Source organism: Symphalangus syndactylus, chromosome 13, assembly GCF_028878055.3.
Source record: "Symphalangus syndactylus isolate Jambi chromosome 13, NHGRI_mSymSyn1-v2.1_pri, whole genome shotgun sequence".
Classification (NCBI taxonomy): Eukaryota; Metazoa; Chordata; class Mammalia; order Primates; family Hylobatidae; genus Symphalangus; species Symphalangus syndactylus.
In genome coordinates this window covers 30,421,514-30,428,958 of record NC_072435.2, presented here as the reverse complement: position 1 = coordinate 30,428,958, position 7,445 = coordinate 30,421,514, and positions in this window count along the sequence as shown.

Below are 7,445 nucleotides of genomic sequence, written 5' to 3'. Positions count from 1 at the left end.
GAAATGGGAAACTGAGGCAGAAACCAAGAACAATGAGGCAGTACAGAGATAAACTAGCTGTCGGACAGACTGTTGTGGAGAGACACGGGGACCCAGGAGAGGGATCCCGAAAGCTCCGTGTCTCTCTTTTTTCAGATGATCTCTCAGGACCCTCTGACAGTTCTCTCCTTCCTCTTTGATGCCGCTCTCTTAGGGTACTAGCCGAAGCTGGAGAGACACCAGTTAGACCTAAGGAAGGACTTCCCTGAGGAATAGGGGCTTATGGTCACTGGCAGGAGCTGGGGCCTCCCTTCCCCATCAGCCCTAATTGCCAAGATGTCATGGGGGGAAGAGGAGGGGATTAAGCAGACGGGTGCCCCTCCCCCTCCCAGCCAATGTCACCTCCTGGTGCCCAGTTGAGTCCCCCACCTTGGCCGGGATTACCCTCCGAGATCCAGGCCATGACAAATGACATCACTCCTAGCCCAGGCTTAAAATCTCCCCATGTGAGGGGACGTGTTTCCTTCAGCCTCTGCTGTCTGGCTGCTCTGTCTAGGTCCTGGGCCACCGGAGAGCCCCGTCCCTCCTTTCTGAAGGTGAGCGTCTGCAGGAGAGGCAGACGGGACCGAGGAGGGGAGAGGGAATGGGGGAGAAGAAAGAGAGGAGAGAAGTTGGGTTTATCTTATTCATGGCTGTGTTTGCCGTGCTCTGCAGGTGATGTTTGCTGAATAGTCACACACAAAACAGAGGTGCCGTCCTGGTGTTTGTGGAAACGGGGCTAGGCTGTGATTGCAGCAGGAGGGAGTAAGATTAGACAGCAGGGACTGGCTCATGGCACTCGGGGCATTGGGAGGATGCAGGGTGGCTTGTGGGCGAGGGGGTCCCTTCAAGCCCTGATGGCATCCGGGGTTGGGGGCTTCTCACCGTGGTTCTAAGGCAACGAACTCCTCAGCACACCGCTCTGTGGGTTGTTCTTTAAAACTCTTAGCACTGCCTGAAATTTTCATTTGCGCGATGATCCACAAATGGCCTGTCTCCCTCCCTTGCTGAGCACTGATTTTTCCCCAGTGCCCAGCGTGTGGTTGGGATTTGCCTAAATATGTGTTGCATAGATGGATGGATGAATGACAGACAAGGGATGGAACGGACATATACGCAGAGAGCCCAGGTCTGTGGCTGCAGCACGAAGGACTCCGGGTGGACTTGGGCCTGCCCGAGAGAGCCGGGAATGTGATGACTGGGGATCACTGTGCTGGGGAATTGATCACTTGGGGCCTCGAGGCACCCAGAGGCTCTGGCTCTCAGCCCAGGCTCTACTTCGGGACTGGGGAATCCTCACGCCCCCGCCCTCTCAGCTTCCAGCACAGTCACTCTCTCTGATCTTCTGCAAAGTTTATTTTTTCATTTGTTTGTTTGTTTGTTTTTGAGATGGAGTCTTGCTCTGTTGCCCAAGCTGGAGTGCAGTGCCACGATCTCCACTCACTGCAACCTCCACCTCCTAGGTCCAAGCAATCCTCCCACCTCAGCCTCTTGAGTAGCTGGAATTACAGGCGCGTGCCACCATGCCCAGCTATTTTTTGTATTTTTAGTAGAGATGGGGTCTCTTCATGTTATCCAGGCTGGTCTCGAACTCCTGACCTCAAGTGATCAGCCCACCCGAGCCTCCCAAAGTGCTGGGATTATGGGTGTGAGCCTCCGCGCCCAGCCGATCTCCTGCAAAACTCTTGATTGACACCTTGTTTCTTGTCTGCCCCTGTCAGGAGGGCTGGGGCCTTGTCTGTCTTGCTCTCGGCTGTATTCCCAGTGCCTGGGTCAGTCCTAGACACACAGTGAGTGCTCAGTGAATATGGAGGGAATGAATGAATGAATGAAGGGCAGAAGGGTAGAAGCAGGTAGACAGACTGCCACAGAGAGGAGGTGTGATGCGGTTTTCCCAAAAGGACCGAGCGAGGACTGTGGTTGCCACAGAATGAGGTCTGACTTCAGGGCTGCCCACTGTGTTTGAATTTCTGGATGCTTCAGGGATCACACTGTTGATCACTGAGTTGATTTGCTCAGGTTCTAACTGTGCCGTGGATCCCAGCTTCCCCCAGGTCTCATGGCCAGCAGCGGGTGCATCCACCCAGCTCCTGGTCCCCACTGGACAGAGGAGCCAACAGAGGCTGCAGAGAGAGGCTGGAGTGGCTGACAAGGGAGGGCCCGGAATGTGGCTGAGCTGGGAGGGTCTTGCCAAGGGCTGGCATGAAGCCACATGAGTCTGTTTTTTTTTTTTTTTGAGATGGAGTCTCACTCTGTAGCCCAGGCTGGAGTGCAGTGGCATGACCTCGGCTCACTGCAACCTCCACCTCCCAGGTTCAAGCGATTCTCCTGCCTCAGCCTCTCAAGTATCTGGGATTACAGGCGTGCATCACCATGTCTGGCTTATTTTTGTATTTTTAGTAGAGACGGGGTTTCTCCATGTTGGCCAGGCTGGTTTCAAACTCCTGACCTCAGGTGATCCACCCGCCTCGGCCTCCCAAAGTGTTGGGATTACAGGTGTGAGCCACCACGCCTGGCCGAGTCTGTGTTTAAACCCTGTTCTTTTCTCACTGTGTGGCCTTGGACCCCTCATGTGGGCTCTGTAGGCCTCAGTTGCCTCTTGTACAAAGTGGGGACAAAGATAAGCTGTCACGATGATCCAGCCAGATAAGCCATGTTGCAGGCCTGGCCTGCAGTGGGAGCAGGGCAGACCAGCCTCATTCTGTTTCTAGGGTCCCCAGGTAGACTTGGAGGTGAAGAGTGGGGCTGGGGGGCCAAAGAGATTTAAATTCTACCCCTGGTTCTTCCACTCATCACCTGTGTGGCCTTGGGAATTGACGAAACCTCTCTCAACCTGTTTCCTCCTCTGAGAAAGGGACCTCTGAGCTCCGTGGGGCTGTGGCGAGCATCCTAAGAGGCCATATCGCCTGGTGATCAGGAGGGCACAGGCTCCGGGGCAGGTGCTGGCCCAGCCCTGGCTCTGCCGCTGATGTGCAAGACAGAACTGGAGACCGCACTTCTCTCAGCCTCAGTTTCCTCCTCTGTAAAGTGGGGATGATACCTGAAGCCGCCTGGGAGGAAGTTTCCATGGAGTTATTGTTCCCTGAGATCTTGTTCCCAAGGTCCATGGTGCATGCAGTGTGTGAGAAGCTGGGACCCCCTGGAGGTCCTTAAGGCCATCAGCCACCTGACCTGTGGGCACCTCCCTCCTTCCCAGGCTCAGTCTCCCCCGCTGTAGAATGGAGTTATCTGCATGTCCGCCCCACCAGGTGGCTGTGAGCATTCAGACCTCACCTGTGGGAACAACTGCTCAGGTGGGAACCTGGGACCCAGTGGGTGCCAAACCCCACAGCTCTGAGAACAGCCTGGGGCCTCCCAGGTTGATCCCTGAGGCAGAGACACTGATGTTCTTTGTTCTACCCTTTGAAATCATAAAACATCAGAGTTTGGAAATTGTTGTCATTGTGAGATCTTGTATATAATGCCTGGGCCAAGTGTCTGCTGAGTGATGAATTCCTGGACATTCTTTTTTCTTTTTTTTCCTCCCCAGGAGACAGGTTCTGTTTTGATTGATTGAATTTTTTTTTTTTTTTGGGATGGAGTCTTGCTCTGTCGCCCAGGCTGGAGTGCAGTGGTGCAATCTCAGTTCACTGCAGCCTCCACCTCCCGAGTTCAAGAGATTTTTGTACCTCAGCCTCCCCAGTAGCTGGGACAACACCACGTCCCGCTAATTTTTGTATTTTTAGTAGACGGGGTTTCACCACGTTGGCCAGGCTGGCCTTGAACTCCTGACCTCAAGTGATCTGCCTGCCTCAGCCTCCCAAAGTGCTGAGCCACTGGCCTGGCCTGTTTTGTTTTGTTTTGAGAGAGGGTCTTGCTGTGTCGCCCAGGCTGGGGTGCAGTGGCTCGATCATAGCTCACTGCAGCCTCCAACTCCTGGGCTCAAGTGATCCTCCCACCTCAGCCTCCCAGAGTGCTGGGATTACAGGTACGTGCCACCACGCCCAGCCCTCACTGGAGGCCCTTCTGTCATCAGCTGCCTCAGGTTGCTGCCAAACCCAGGGAAAGGTTTCAGTGGATATTCGATATTATTATTGTTATTATTCTCTGCTGAAATTTTGTCCAGGCAGCACTTTATCATTATTATCAGCTGTTTGATCTGGGGCCCACACTTTCCTGCTGCTGAGCCTCCTATCCCCTATCCGTTAAAAGAGATGATCCTGGCCAGGCATCGTGGCCCACGCCTGTGATTCCAGCACTTTGGGAGGCTGAGGTGGGCAGATCACCTGAGGTCAGAAGTTCGAGACCAGCCTGACCAACATGGAGAAACCCAATCTCTACTAAAAATACAAAAAAGAAAAAAGAGACTAGCCAGGCATGATGGCACATGCCTGTTGTCCAAGGTCAGGGGGCTGAGGCGGAAGAATCGCTTGAATCCGGGAGGTGGAGGTTGCAGTGAGCCAAGATTGCGCCACTGCACTCCAGCCTGGGTGACAGAGACTCCGTCTCAAAATAACAACAACAACAGCAACAACAAAAACAAAAATCCAGAAAGGGGTGATCCTAAATGTGAGCCTTCTTGGCTTTCCTGGAAGGTCAACTGCTTAGCCGGGCAACCTGGCTCAGATTTGATAGCGAAGACAATGAAAGTGTGTGCTTTTGTTCCGGGCCCTGCAAATGGTCCCCAGTGGGGCAGGTTCACCAGTTTCCTTGTCTCCACTCTCTGGAGGTTCATATTTAACATTATTGGTTTTTGGAGAAGTGGGAGAGGACAGAGGGAACCCAGGTTAGGGGGCTGGGGGAATAGGACCTTCAGGAATTACTCTAGCCTTGAAATCCTGGATTCTCCACTGCCAGCATGTGTGTGATCCCGGGTAAGTCACACTTTTGAGCCTGAAGATGCTCTCTAAACTGTAAGCATCAGGCAAAAGCAGTGTCTCATGCCTGTAATCCCAGCAATTTGAGAGGCTGAGGCAGGAGGATCTACTCAGGCCAGGAGTTCAAGACCAGCCTGGGCAACATGGCAAGACACCTCTCTCTACACAAAAATTTAAAAAATTAGCTAGGCGTGGTGGCACACCTGTAGTCCCAGCTACTTCGGGGGCTGAGGTGGGAGGATGGCTTGAGCTCAGGAGGTTGAGGCTGCAGTGGGCTATGATTGTGCCACCGCACTCCAGCCTGGGTGACAGAGTGAGATGCTGTCCCTAAGACCAAAACCAAAATATAAGCATCATAGTAATACAGACTCTACCTCCCAAGGTTGTGCTGGGGATTTAATGACTTCCTGTATAGAGAAGGCTTGTGTATTAGTTACCTATTGCTGGGTAACAACTTATCCCAAAATTTAGCAGCTTCAAACAATAAACATTTCTGATCTCTTATAGTTTCCGAGGGACAGGAATCCAAGAGTGGCTTAACTGGATTATTCTGGCTCAGGGTGTTCCATGGGGTTGTGGTCAGATGTCGGCCAGGACTGAAGTCACTTAATGGCTTGGCTGAGGCTGGGGAACTAACCTCCATGGTAGCTTACTCTCATAGCTGTTGGCAGGAGGCCTCATTTCTTCGCCACATAGACCTCTCCATGGGATGGCTTGAGCATCCTCACAACATGGCGGCTGGCTCTCCTTAGAGCTAGCCTTGGAAGCCACGCTCTGTCATTTCTGCAATATCCTGTTGGTTGCACACGTCAGCCAGCTTGTTAGTAGGGACTACACAGGACGTGAATATCAGGGGGTAAGGGTTATTTGGAGTTACCTTGGAGGAAGTTTGATTTTGGGGATTTAATGTAGCTGCTTTTGATTTTATTGTCAGCACTGAGCCTTCTCGTGACATTCCTACCAGGTTTTACTTGTTCTTTCTGCTTTTCTCCATGATCAATCTGCTATGGTCACACAGGGTGCCTTCTTTTTCCTCCAACAAGACAAAGTTGGAGACCCTGTCTTGCTCAGGGTGACAGTGTGAGATTTCAGCCTGCAAACCTTTGCACCTGCTGTTTTTTTTTGTTTTGTTTTGTTTTGTTTTGCCTGGAAATCTCTATTCCAGATCCACAAAACTTCCTAGATGCCTCACCCACCCCAAACGCGTTCACTCTCATAACAACCTGTTTTATTTTCCTGGGAGTTCTTGAAACTTTCTGAAGGCTTTTTTTTTTTTTTTTTGACAGAGTCTTGCTCTGTTACCCAGGCTGGAATGCAGTAGTGCCATCTCAGCTCACTGCAACCTCCACCTCCCGGGTTCAAGCGATTCTCAAGTAGTTGGGATTACAGGCGCCCATCATCATGTCTGGCTAATTTTTGTATTTTAGTAGAGATGGGGTTTCACCATGTTGGCCAGGCTGATCTCAAACTCCTGACCTCAAGTGATCCTCATAATTCAGCCTCCCAAAATGTTGGGATTACAGGCGTGAGCCCCTGCCCCCGGCCATGGCATCTTTATTAAAAAAAAAAAAGGCCGGGCGTGGTGGCTCACGCCTGTAATCCCAGCACTTTGGGAGGCCGAGGCAGGTGGATCACCTGAGATCAGGAGTTCGAGAACACCCTGGTCAACATGGTGAAACCCCATCTCTACTAAAAATACAAAAATAGCCGGGTATGGTGGCAGGTGCCTGTAATCTCAGCTACTTGGGAGGCTGAGGCAGGAGAATCACTTGAACCTGGGAGGCAGAGGCTGCAGTGAGCCGAGATCACGCCATTGCACTCCAGCCTCGGGGACAAGAGTGAGACTTTGTCTCAAAAAAAAATTATTTTTTCCTTATTCATTATTGGTTTCTCTAGGAACGGAACCAAGAAGTTCAATTCTATGAGAACAGAGGAGCTGCGGTCTTATTTCTTGCTATATTCCTAGTTCCTAGAGCAGGGAAGGCATTGAAAAAATATTTACTGAATGGCCGGGCGCGGTGGCTCAAGCCTGTAATCCCAGCACTTTGGGAGGCCGAGGCAGGCAGATCACGAGGTCAGGAGATCGAGACCATCCTGGCTAACACGGTGAAACCCTGTCTCTACCAAAAATACAAAAAATTAGCCGGGCGTGTTGGCGGGCCCCTGTAGTCCCAGCTACTCGGGAGGCTGAGGCAGGAGAATGGCGTGAACCCGGGAGGCGGAGCTTGCAGTGAGCCGAGATCGCGCCACTGCACTCCAGCCTGGGGGACAGAGCAAGACTCCGTCTCAAAAAAAAAAAAAAAAAATATATATATATATATATATATATATTTACTGAATGAACAGTAGAATCTCAGCTTAAAATAAACAGAATCTGTTCCCCTCCTCACATGAGGGATGAGAAGGAAAGGACAGTGAGAAGAACTAAGGGGTGGGAGCTTAAAATAAACACCATCCATTTTTAATTCTTTTTCTTATGTTTCAAATATTTACTGGGGGTGCTGGGGACATGGCAGGAACCGAGATATTCCCAGGCCTTGAACTCAGGTAACTGATAGAATTTGAGGGAGA